Genomic DNA, 13334 nt, shown 5'->3' with positions numbered 1-13334 from the left:
AACTATTGCCGTCAAAAATTCCTAACTTCCTAACTATACATACTTCTTTTCTGAACTAAAGATATTGGTTTTAAAATGATTCACCAGACTTCTGTCATTTTAAAATTCTTCATGTCCTGAAAATTACTACTTTTTTGTGTGTGTGTGTGTGTAGTGCGTGATCTATAACTTATTAGGGGCCGCGGTGGCTCAGTGGTAGAGCGTTCACCTCTGGTGCTTGGGGTCCCGGGTTCGATCCCAGCCCCCGCCAAGTGAACTTTGTGGTGGACAAACACAGTGTGCGTGGGTTTTCTCTGGGTTCTCCCGTTTCCTCCCACTTTCTTCATTCCACCATTTCATTCATTACTCATCATCACCGTCTCCTTTAGCCTCACCGGCGTAACCGTGGGATGTAAAACTCAAAGATTTCATTTCATTTTCTATAACTTATTATTTTTTTTAATTAAAAGAAAAAATGATGCAGTCCTGAGAGAACTAAATCTATAAACAACAACTATTTATTCATCCGTAGTAAACTTACGAGGTTCAAGTCTGACCTCAACAACAGTTATCCTCATTGCCTATAAGATATAGGGTTTTGCCATCTAGCCGGTTTTTCACTGGCATGGCCGGAAATATTGTTATTTTGATTAAAGCCAGTGACTGGTACAAACTTCTTACCAGCAACTTTATTCCTTTTTTTTTTCACCTTTCAGCATCTATCAATGATTAATATATTTTGTTAGTCTGTTTAGATAATTTTAAAGAGATGACAGGGATTGTATCAGGGAAAATTTGAAATTCACTTCTAAGGAATTTTATACATTTATTGAGAGTGAAAAAGCATATCTTAAAACAATTTTTTGTAGTTGAAGTATAAGTTTAAAGACTAAATTTATTTTCCAAATATAAAATTGTCACCTAAAGATTAATATACTTTTGTTCATCTGTTTCGATAATTTTGAAGAAGTGGCAGTTACTGGTAAATAAAATAAAATGATCAATGCCGTTTTCAATTTCTCATTTATAACAAAATGTATCTATTCAACTTATTAGTGAATGTACTAAGGATATGCAGAATACAGGTGCTAATGCTTTTTGTTCACTATAGCACATTTCCTTCCCATGGATGGATCCGAAGAAAGATACCACACACTTAGATCTATATGATAGGGAATTTTGAGGGTGTGTTGACTTTTTATTTTCCAGAGTTGGCAACCCTAATAAGGTAAGTACGCATAAAGTTTGAAAAAATAATCGTTACTTACGCATCTTTTGAAAATCGTAACACTGAAAGACGTTCGTTGAGAAGTAAACTGTATGATTGATTTTAATACTAAAACACCTTAGACATTATTATACCGGGCGTATGAAAATTCCGGGGCCATAGGCCAGCTCTGTTTTGAGTAAATGGAATGAAATGAAATATTTCAGTTCAACGTCCCAGTTATGCCCTTTAGGCTAAAGGAGACGTATGTTTAAGGCAAATGGATAATGATGGAAGAATTGGTAAAATGAGAGTGTGGGAGGAAACAGAAGTACCCCGAGAAAACCGCACAGACGTGATGTCCACCACACAAAATTACTTCGCCGGGGATTGAACCAGTGACCGCATGCACCAGAGGTAAGCGAACTACCACAGAGCCACCGTGCTCTCCCCCCGTTATGACTAAAGATACTAAAAATGGAAAAAGAGGGAAGTTGTTGGGTATAGGTCAGGGGTGGCTTTAGGATTTTAATTTGTGGTAGGCCCGCTCCCTCTCTTATGGATATATTTGAATGATTAATGACAGTAGGAAATTAATTTTACAGTAGTTGTTGATGCTATTTTGTTAAATAATTATCTACCATTAATATAAATAGTGGAAAATCTTTATTGAATCTTTAGCGTTTATATATTTTTCAAAAGTTTTGAGTAGACCCGTGCCTATCCGGTGAAGCCGCCACTGGTTTAGGTGTTTTTTTTAAATTTAAATGGTGGAATTTTTCCAACGGCCGTTTGGACTCCACTTCGGTAAGGCACCAAATGTTGAATGAAAAAGCAACGTTGCCAGTTCAGCAGGCTGTTCCCTTGGGCTCTCACGATAACAATACAGCATTGTTAGGATGTGGATTCGGGGTATTCTAGGTTGTCTCACACGACAATGTGCACGTTCTCCTTATCATTTTTGCGCGGCCTTAAGTTCTTTGGGAAACACCTACACATTATTTTCTTTTGGAAAATAATGCTGTTGAGATAAGGCGCTGCAAGGGAGTGTGAAAGGGGAACAGTTGGAAACAACCTATACTAGTGTCAAATTAATAGTTTCTGAGGTCGCTGAGATGATAGATGACATTCTTGATGACGTTCAAGTCAAAATTTAGGCAAGAAGGGGGATGTCAAGGCCAGGGCCTGGGAATCGACAGGTGCAACGCCAAAGATGTTACTCATCGTTATTTATTTAATTTATTTCTTTATTATTTTCGAAAGGGCAACCCCAAAGGTGATGGTCTTATTCATTTCACCTGGCGCAACTCCGGAATTGATAGGGGACAACGCAAAAGGCGTTGCACGTCGTTATATTATTTCACTTATTTCTTTACTTTTAAAGGGGTAACGCCAGATGCATTACTGTTTACTATTAGTTTCACTTGGCGTTGTTTGGGAATTAACAGGGGCAACGCTAAAGGCATTGTTATTGGTTATTAATTTCACTCGACGTTGCCCAGGAATTCTCGGGAAAAACATCGAAGGGATTACTCCTTGTTATTTATTTCATTCATTTCTTTGCTTGCAAGAAGGCGAAGCTATTCTGCCATTTGCGACAAACTCAGAAGCTTGCAGGGGGCGCGGTGGCTCAGTGGTAGAGCATTTACCTCCGGTGTTTGGGGTCCCTGGTTCGATCCCAGCTTTCGCCGTGTGGACTTAATGGTAGACAGACACCGTGCTCGTGGGTTTTCTCGGGGTTCTCCCGTTTCCTCCCACTTTCTTCATTCCACCATTTCACTCCTCTCATCATCACAGTCTCCTTTAGCCTAACCGGCATAAACGTGGGACGTAAAACTTGAAGACTTCATTTCATTTTTTCAGAAGCTTGCGTGCATCAATATTCAGATAACCTCTTCGTGTTGATACGAGAATTTTCTGTTTTAATATTGTTTACCAATTGTAGCGTTTCCGCTCGTCTCTCTTTTCCATTCCATCATGCATTATTATGTGCTTCAGGATACAGTTCATTTTCAGCCAATGTCCGCGATCAGTTTCCTTCACTGAATTACTGTACATTTAATATTGCTTTCACTTCGTCCTGTTCCTAACACTTTTTCATTCGTTTTCAGTTCGACCCAGCTTATTTTCTCTGTTTGTCTCCACAGCCGCCTTTCAAAATCCTCGAGTATTTTCCGTCGCTCTTGCGTTGTGTCCCTGTTTCTGTAACGTACAATGCTCTACACGAAGCATTTTAAATATTTTTCTTAACTCTCATTCGGGTTCGATTCCTGCTAGGAACTTGTGTGGTTCGGATCCCACGTTAACCGGTAGGTGAATGTCTTATGTAGCCTCACTTCTGAAAGGGACGCTAAACTCAAAATCAGATTATTTTATTTTTTAATTCATTATTCAAAGACCCACTATATATATATATATATATATATATATATATATATATATATATATATATATATATATATAAAAGTGAACGAAGTTACTGTTTGAAACGGGTTATCATAAAAGAGAGTAATTTCATTCATTTATGTTGTGGGTCCAGGTAAATGGCAACGTTGCATTTTCAATTAACATCTGGTGCATAAAGAGTGTACAATATAAAAGTGAACGAAGTTACTGTTTGAAACGGGTTATCATAAAAGAGAGTAATTTCATTCATTTATGTTGTGGGTCCAGGTAAATGGCAACGTTGCATTTTCAATTAACATCTGGTGCATAAAGAGTGTACAGCCCAAACGGCTCATCCGATTTAAAAAAAAAAAATCATTCACTTTAGATTGGAAACAACATATTTGGAGAGGGGTTTCCCCCACTTATATTTTATTGTAACTCTGATAATAACAGTGTTACCATATGTTAGGAGACTTTTGAGACACACTGTATATTTCTAAATGCTTCTTTTTCCATTCCTATATTTTCTTTTTTATGTCAATTCGCACTTCTTGCCTTCATTAGTAATACTAGTGAGGTACCAAAAATTAATTACCTACTCTTTTCCCTCCTGCTTCTGTAATTGATATCGACCAGTTCATCCCAGTTACCAATGGTTTTGTATTTCTATCGTTTATTTTTAGTTCATATTCTTTGCAGCTTTCCCGCAAGTTTTCTACCACCTTATTTCGTTTTATTATTATTATTATTATTATTATTATTATTATTATTCCGCAACAAGCATCATATCATACACAAACCATGTTACAACCATAGATGTTCATTTTACTTCGACCTCACTCTCCCTCGCCCTCGCAGTAGCAGTTGGCCCTCGCCCTCGTTCACCTTCGCCCTCGCGAATGGAATTGTCCATCGCCCTCGCGCGCCCTCACCCTCGCTGTCGAAACTTGTCCTCGCCCTCGCGCACCCTCGCCCTCACCGTCGAAGCTTGTCCTCGCCCTCGCGGCCAAAACTTGTCCTCGCCCTCGCCCTCTTCGTCGAAGCTTGTCCTCGCCCTCGCGCACCCTCGCCCTCGCCGTCGAAGCTTGACCTCGCACTCGCGCACCCTCACCCTCGCTGTCGAAGTTTCTCCTCGCCCTTTTTGTCGAACTTTTCCTCGCCCTCGCGCACCCTCACCCTCGCCATCGAAGCTTGTCCTCGCCCTCGCGATAATAGTTGTCCATTATCCTCGCTCGCCCTCGCCTTCGTGCTCAAAACTTTTCCTCGCCCTCGCGCACCCTTGCCCTCATATCATCGAGGGCGAGGGTAATTGAGGGTGAGGAGGCCTCGAGAGAGCCTCCTTCGTGAGGATCAGAGCATCAATTATTCAACCTATTTGTTGAATTATCTCCTTATCGTCAGTGGCGGATCCAGGGGGGCGATCGCTCCCCCCCAGAAGAGGAAACTTCTTTATTTTATATATACAAATAAAACGCATCCCAGAGTTTGGAGCTCTTAAAAGTAGCTCTAAGTAGCAGTATTACCACCCCCACCAGAAGTCCGTCCTGGATCCGCCCTTGCTTAACATACGTCCTAAAGAAAGGAAACTAAACATATCATCGTATAACTTACTGTAGAACACCTAAAATGGAACAACTGTTACAATGGAGATCTCGGTCGATAGTGACGTTTACATCATTTATCAACAGTATCCAATGCCTTTACTTCAAAATGTTCCTTGAACTACGATGCAAGCATAAGTATTCAGCCACACAAGGGCGGCTCTCATGAGGGTGAGGGTGAAATCAAGGTTTGATGAGTGGCGGTAGAGTGACTGCCGCGGACTATCTGTCAGAATTTGACAGCCAACACGTTGGCCATCCCTGATGTATGTAGCGTAACTGAGGAATTTGAACAAATTCAAAGGGAAAGATCTAAAGGGCTTAATTTTGTAACTCCGTCAGCAAACAAATAAAATACTTCAGAACACTCATTTTCATTCTATGAACCTTAATACATACAAAAACTTTATATTTCCAAATGAAACTATATAGCGACATTAATGGATCATTTCAAAAGAGTGGGGGGTAACTGTCCCCCTCTGTCCCCCTAATCGCCGCCCATGCTATGATGTGTGGCACATTTGTGCGAAATTAATAATAATATGATTAAACTGTTTACCCCCAACAAAATCCTGCTCGTTTTGCTGAAGTGGCTTTTCCTAAGTTTTATATGTTTCATATATCTTACAGTTTTTTCAGACCTTTTTTTAAATTTGTCCAAATTTATATTTCTCCTTTTACCACACAATCGTTCAATACTTGCACTATAATATTTACAATCAGTATATCATCCTGTAACGTATTTTATTCCTAATAAAAATCATTGAACAACACAACATACAAACCCTATCTCACTGGCTTGCACGCGAACCTTTTGGTGCATGGGGTCCTGGGGACAATTCCGAGTGGGAGAACATTGAACGACAGTGGATCGAATTCCGCGTTAAACCTATAGGTCCACTTTTCATATAGCCTCGCCGACGAAAGAGGACGCTAAACGGCAATCAGTCAACAGTTGCAAATTTCGGCTGCATAAACAACTTATGTTTTGTGGAATTATTAAATTTATTTTGTTAAAGCAGCTCTTTTAACAAAATTTCAGTATTAACGTGTCAGATATTTCTATTTAAGGACAAGAAAAAACATTTATTTTGTAACTAAATGATAGCTCTACCCACGTAGATTATGAAAGCAGAAACAATGAAAATCGATACAATAGTTACTGACATTATTTTAACAAATATCGATTCAGATAATAGTTTGGGCTGTCACAAAACTATGAAAAGTTAAAAATTCCGATTAATTGTAACAACTTCATCAGTGGTGGACATTGGAGGAGGATGTATGCTATTAATCAGCCCATTTCATGGGCATCCAATCTCACGAGCCCAATGCTCGCTAGCTCGGCATTCGCGCTCAACCGTTCTCGGGTTCAATAATTAAGCGCTACCCCGAGCGCCAATGAAATAAGTCAGCGCGAGTCCAACTGAGGGAAGTGAGCCCGAGCACGATTCCCAAAGGAATAAATGAGCGAGAGCCCAGTTGAAAAAATGATCCCGAGTCCGAGAGAGTCCAGAGCAAAATGGCCATCTATGAACCAAAGTCATTCCATCAAGTCTTTCTCCATCTGATCTACTGCATTCTGATGGTTCTCTCATTGATTGTGTTTGTTCAGATATCAGCGCTCTTGTCATTTACTGCTGAATGACGTGAGTGACTGTCTGTCTGTCTACCAACACTCTTTAAACATGACAGTGTAGTACACACTTCTTATCTAAAACGTCTCCAACACAGGGAGGGCAACAATAGGCACACTTACTTTTTAATGTAGCGCTATTTCTACCCGAAAACTTTCATGGGAAAAATCAAATATTATTCTTATTTGCATTACTATTTTTAATAATTATGTACGTACACACGAGAAATTGTCTACTGCAATTAATTGAAAGGAAAAATACGATTAATGTATAACCTTGCTATGACACTAACTCTTCATCTAGGAGACATGGCAGATGATATTTTAAATTTTGCCTCTCCAAAAGAGGTCAAACAGCAAACTCCAAAACAGTTGCTTTTAAGGAAGCTTGTCCTCCTCCCTCTCATGCCCTCGTTCTCCTGAAGGAAGTTGTCTCTAGCCATCGTGCACCCTCGCTCCCGCAGTAACACTTGGCCCTCACCCTCGTTCACCCTCGCACTCTTCGTCGAAGCTTGTCCTCGCCCTCGCGCATCCTCACCCTCGCTGCCGAAACTTGTCTTCGTCGAAGCTTTTCCTCGCCCTCGCGCACCATCACCCTCGCCATCGAAGCTTGTCCTCGCCCTCGCGCACCATCGCCCTCGCTGCCGAAACTTGTCCTCGCCCTCGCGCACCCTCGCCCTCTTCGTCGAAGCTTTTCCTCGCCCTCGCGCACCCTCACCCTGGCCATCGAAGCTTGTCCTCGCCCTCGCTGCCGGAACTTGTCCTCGCCTTCGCGCACCCTCGCCCTCTTCGACGAAGCTTTTCCTGGCCCTCGCGCACCCTCACCCTCGCCATCGAAGCTTGTCCTCGCCCTCGCGCACCCTCACCCTCGCGGCCAAAACTTGTCCTCGCCCTCGCGCTCCCTCGCCCTCGCGTCACTGTGGGCGAGGGAACTTGAGGGTGAGGATGCCCTCGAGAGGGCCACCCTCGCGAGGGTGAACATCTCTGGTTACAACTAATTTTTATGTTGAATGTAACTCTTAGATGTCTAAAAAATAAAAGTAAAATTCAACTCATAAAAGGGGTTTAGAAGGAGGCTTTTGGCCACACTGTAACTGTACGAAATTTTGTTTCGAAATTCCAAATCTTTCTTTCGTCTGCAAATGATGGCATAGTGAGCGACAGCAGAACGAGTGTGCTTATGCTGTTTTCCCTCTTATGTTTTCAATTGTTATATTAAGGGCACTAACTTCGGTGTTTAGAGGCTTCCTGTTTTACATAAGTGTGGTAGTTCATTTGCACGAATTGAATATGGGTAACGTAGCACACATTTTAACCACAGGGAAAAGCGTACTGTATATACCATAGTTTTGATTGACAATATTTATGATGCTGGACGAGTGTAACATTTTTAGTTAGTATACTTGAAAAATCGATCTTTTCATATTTTGACTGAAGCGTCATTCAGGGGAGACTTCGGGAAGGCTGATACCCTTAATTTTGTATGGGGCGTGAAGTGACCTTGTTGGAACATTCTTCGGATAGTCTGATTTTGTCTCCTGATTTTTCACGACATTGAATGAAGCTGCTGTTTTCAGGGTGATAAAACGATTCGTCCATGTGTCGATGTTTTCAAGTATCATACACCGAATGTTGTGCCTTCGCAGCGGTTTTCATATAACCAAAATGTGTTATGTGCCTTCTGTACTGTTGGCCTCTGGTACCATTCCTGTTGGGTCACCAAGCCAGCATTAATCTGTAATGGAACGATTCCGACTTCATTACATGTGGATACTTTTTAGCAGTAATTACATATCTGTCAAGGATTGGGTTCGATATATTAAGTCACGAATGCTTGCTTTTGTCGAATGAATATTCATAGACTTGTGCAAGCGAGTATGTTTGTAATAAAGCTATAATGGCCAAGTATTTGTGCAGTGGTACCTCTAATCGTAATATTAGTATATTCAGTTTTTCGTAATCTTTTGCTCAGTCACGACGGAAAGAAACTGGCCGCCCTAGCACGTGGTCTACTATCAGGGCTAGCTGAGCACTCTCTCTCTCTCTCTCTCTCTCTCTCTCTCTCTTTCTCTCTCTCTCTCTCTCTCTCTCTCTCTCTATATATATATATATATATATATATATATATATGGTATCTAAAAGTCCCCTGACATAGGGTAACTGTTATTATCAGAGTTACATGAAAATGTAATAGGGGAGTGAAGGATTTTTTTTTTTTTAATCGGAAGAGCAGTTTTGGCTGTACAGTCTTTAATGCAACGTTGCATTTACCTGGACTCTCAACAAAAGAGAATGAAGTTACTGTCTTTTACGCTAACATGTCGATGGCCAGCCCCCATGTCAAATTGTAACTTCATTCACTTATGTTATGGGTCCAGGTAAATGACAACGTTGCATTTTCGTTTAACATTGGGCGCATAAAGAGAGTACGGCCCAAACGGCTCTTCCGATTTAAAAAAAAAAAAAAAATCCTCTACTTTAGATTGAAAACATTATATTTGGCAATGGTATTTCCTCTTACTTTTTGTTGTAACTCTGATAGTAAGTTACCCTATGTCAGAGGACTTTTAAGACATTCTGTATATATATATATATATATATATATATATATATATATATATATATATATATATATATATATATAATGATTTGATTCTTTCTGGGAGTCCCAAGTCTCCAATAAGGTGGTAGTGGTTTGAACCGCAGTTTAAGAAATAAGTCTTGCCTTAAAACCTTGATAAAATTACCGTCGCAGATGTAAGCGTTCCTGCTTTGCAATCGGGAGGCTTTGAGTTCGATTCTGGTGACTAGACATCCTCCATGAAAATTTTCTGTAACTTTTTTTTTAATCCGCTTGCTTTTTCATTGTCCAATCGCAATATCGATTTCAAATGATATTCCCCGGGACAGACGCGCTCCGAGAAATTTTGGTTGCGTGGTCAAAATTTTGGGGGGTCCAATACTTTCTACACCTGAAAAGACTGTAAGTAATTTTTAAGTACAGCCACCTATATTCTCAGAAAAGAATGTAGAACTAGATCATTTACATAAAAAAAGAAGGAGTGCAGATGAAATGTAAGATTAAATTTTTGTACTACCAATAAGGATTCGAGATCTGCAGAAGTAGTATACTGGCCTAAGGAGTAGTATAGAGCCAGTAGAAACAACATAAGTTTTTGATGTCTGTGAAGTTTGCCGCTAACGTCTATATGTAGTACTAGAGTCCGTCCATGGTTCCGCCTTTGCGGCACGAATGTTTTCCCCTTTTACTTCGAGCGGGAGAGTAATATGCCAGTTTTTGCTCTTTGATCCGGAAGCTTTACTAGAGTCCGCCGGTATATTCAAATCAAAGGTATGTTTGTACGCTCGAGTTTTCCCTTCCCCGATGTTCTTGAATCTTATCCAAATAATACTCAGAAATATGAAGAGGAAATTCTTCAAGCTATGTTTGTGAAGATTCTGCTGATTTCGCATGAGACAGGCTGCACAGGTTTGTTTTGGGGTACGTAATCCTAAAAATTGAATGATCAGTGCTATTTCAGAACTTCTTCCATTTCCATCAACATATTTGTGTGAACAGGGTTTCTTTGTATTAACATCAGTAAAAGCAAAGCACGGAAATTCCTTGAATCCAGAATCAGCTCTGATTCTCCCACTATCGAAGATTCGACCAAGAATCGAGAAGTTGGCGTCCCAGAAACAACCTCAGTCGTCTCACTAACAGATTAGTTCTAAAGTTACTTTCAGTTTTTGAATTTGTAAAAGTGTCTTCAATGTGCGAATTATGAGGGAGGATCAGGGGAAAATCCTACTCAGTAGATCTGAATGTCTTCCATATGTTTTAACATTTTCCATGTTAATAGTTTCGGATGCGCATTTTACCCCCTATAAATATTCTTTTGATTGGCACATTGTCATTTTGTTGGGTCTCTATTTGTCCCCGCTTTTTAATCAACAGAATATATGTGTTAAGTTTAATAAATTTATTTCGATTTATTTTAAACAGCTTCAGGAGTACACAATTGGATGAGGAACTACGTCTAGGGATACGCGAGAAAAAAAGGTTGAATAGCACTGATCTAAAGCGTATAGAGCCAGTAGAAACAACATAAGTTTTTGATGTCTGTGAAGTTTGCCGCTAACGTCTATATGTAGTACTAGAGTCCGTCCATGGTTCCGCCTTTGCGGCACGAATGTTTTCCCCTTTTACTTCGAGCGGGAGAGTAATATGCCAGTTTTTGCTCTTTGATCCGGAAGCTTTACTAGAGTCCGCCGGTATATTTGTCATTCATACCAAGTAACAAAGTATTATATTTCTCGTAATCCTTCAGTGTTGTGAGCGTATGGGTGTTAGGACAACATTTACAAGAGTAGCAGTGTACACTGTTCCTAGCACATAAAAGCAAGAGCACTTCTAGTCATGTTGTCGGGAAATTCGAACATTCACAACGCTATTTTCGTGAAGGGTTACGAGTATGTTGTTCGTTGCTTGGTATATATGTTAAATACACGGCATAAAGTTTCCTTAATAGCAACAAATTAAAACTAATACAAATTCTCAATGTCAGTTACTAGATAGTTATGCTAGGCTATAATTGGAAGGAGATGTTCTTGGCGTTGAAATAACATACTGAAATGATAGTCAAATTGCGTTGTTTTAACACACGATTTTTTGCTATTTTAAATAAATCGTCATTCCCACAACTTATTAGCGTCAAATTCAGTTTCGGGGTCACTGAGATGAATAGTGACACTGCCGATGTCGCTTAAGTCCAATTTTAACCCTATTGGTATGGAGTGAGAATGATGTGAATAATAAATTGTCCATAATGATGACATCAGTCTGGCAATCCAAATGACATTAAGTTCTGAGACCACGTGCTTCATCATTTGCGAAAATTCAACCTCTAGGGGAAAGGGTAATTTCTGAAATGTGTTCCTCTCCAATTTTTTGTTCATAAAATGGCCAAAGCAAGAACATGTTTCAGTGTTAAATCTGATTTAAACTACTCGATGAGCAAAACAATACGTTTATCGTAAAATATATTAATGTGTAACAAGTTTCGCCTACTATCCACTTCGACTTCATCAGACACTATATCTGATGAAGCCAAAGTGGATTGTTGGCGAAACTTGTTACACATTAATATATTTTACGATAAACGTATTGTTTTGTTCAGGGAGTAGTTTAAATCAGGTTTAAGTCCGTTAAAAGCAAAGGTTGTACAATGAAAATTATTACATGTTTTAGTGGCGGATTTAGCCTAAGGCCGGGAGGGCCTAGGCCATCCAGGTTCTTGAGCTACAAAAATAATTGAAGCTGTTATTTATATATTTTTGAAGGTTTATAGTAAGCGTTGTTTTTCATTCTTTATTGGAAAATTTTTGAAATATTAGGTATAGTTTCAGTTGCAGTTTTTTCTGTGCAACTCAGTAAAACGATACTTGAGGTTCACAATGTCAACGTACAATCTAGCCACAATATCCATCGGGAGAGAGTCAAGTTAGAAACTTCTGCAGGACCCATGAAAAATTGTGAACTAATGATATACCTATCATAGTCTGAGTTCTGGCTGGACCCCCACTTTTTTTTACCTTCTAGATCCGCCATTGACATGTTTCAACCATTTGAAACTGATTTTTCAACATAGCACTGCGGTATTGACCTCGAATTTATCATTTAACGCTCATCCTAAAGGGGAAGGAGTTCATATTTTTCGCAAATGATAATTCCATAAATGTATTTTTATCTTGCTAATAACAGGGATTTAAACTAGTATATCATATAAATGCATATATGTACGTTTCAGCAGGTCAGAAACTGCTGGAGCAACTTCAGACCAACTTGGTACACATACGACTTACAATATGTAACAAGATTGTGTAGATATGTTACTCCTAGGGTGGGATAGAAGGGGTGATTTGCAAAAAATAATAAAAAAAACTATTGATATTGGTGTCGCCTCCATAGATTTCGGGCTCGCTCAGATAAATAGCTATATTACGGATGCAGTTTAAGTCCAACTTCAGCCTCATCTTCATGGGATGAGGAACCTCTAGGTACGGGGAGGCAAGGGGCTAACATCCAAAAACAATCGAAAATGGTCGATATTAGTGTCAATTATATAATTTTCGAGGACGCTGAGATGAATAGTGACACTTTATATGCAGTTTAGGTGCAATTTCAAATTTCGTCGACATGAGGTGAGAACGGGTGGAAACTAAAATGTCCAAAATGATCGAGATTAATGTCGAATCCATAGTGTTTGGGGTTGCTAAGTTAACTGGTGACAGTTCCGATGACAATTAGTCGAATTGACGTGTGTTATGGGGTTTTCGAAAATTCCGTTTATAAGAGGGAAGGAGGCAATTTCTGTAATTATTTTCGTCTCATTCGAATCGATGTTGTTTGTTATTTGTGGAGGGAAGAATGTCAAATATTTTCCATAACCTATTTTCCGGTCATTTCGGGTAGTAGAGATATTAAGATCGAAGGGAAACACTCTAACGACTCTAAATTTCA

The 13334-nt window shown here is 39.6% G+C and overlaps 1 protein-coding gene across 3 annotated transcripts in view; it reads left to right on the top strand.

The window, feature by feature from the left end:
• The window catches only part of LOC145687971 (uncharacterized), a 67590-nt gene that overhangs the window by 7030 nt on the left and 47226 nt on the right, over window positions 1–13334 (top strand). Inside the window, exon 1 of one of the 3 annotated variants that reach the window (XM_081761591.1) lies at window positions 1085–1207. The exons of the other annotated variants lie outside the window; for them this stretch is intronic. The gene's annotated coding sequence lies outside the window, so the exon portion shown is untranslated. Of the gene's footprint in view, window positions 1–1084; window positions 1208–13334 lie in introns of those variants that run through there. 3 annotated transcript variants of the gene reach the window in all.

Source organism: Thermobia domestica, chromosome 6, assembly GCF_964235325.1.
Source record: "Thermobia domestica chromosome 6, izTheDome1.hap1.1, whole genome shotgun sequence".
Classification (NCBI taxonomy): Eukaryota; Metazoa; Arthropoda; class Insecta; order Zygentoma; family Lepismatidae; genus Thermobia; species Thermobia domestica.
The sequence above is the reverse complement of the archived record's forward strand: the minus strand, read 5'-3'. Positions and strand labels throughout refer to the sequence as shown.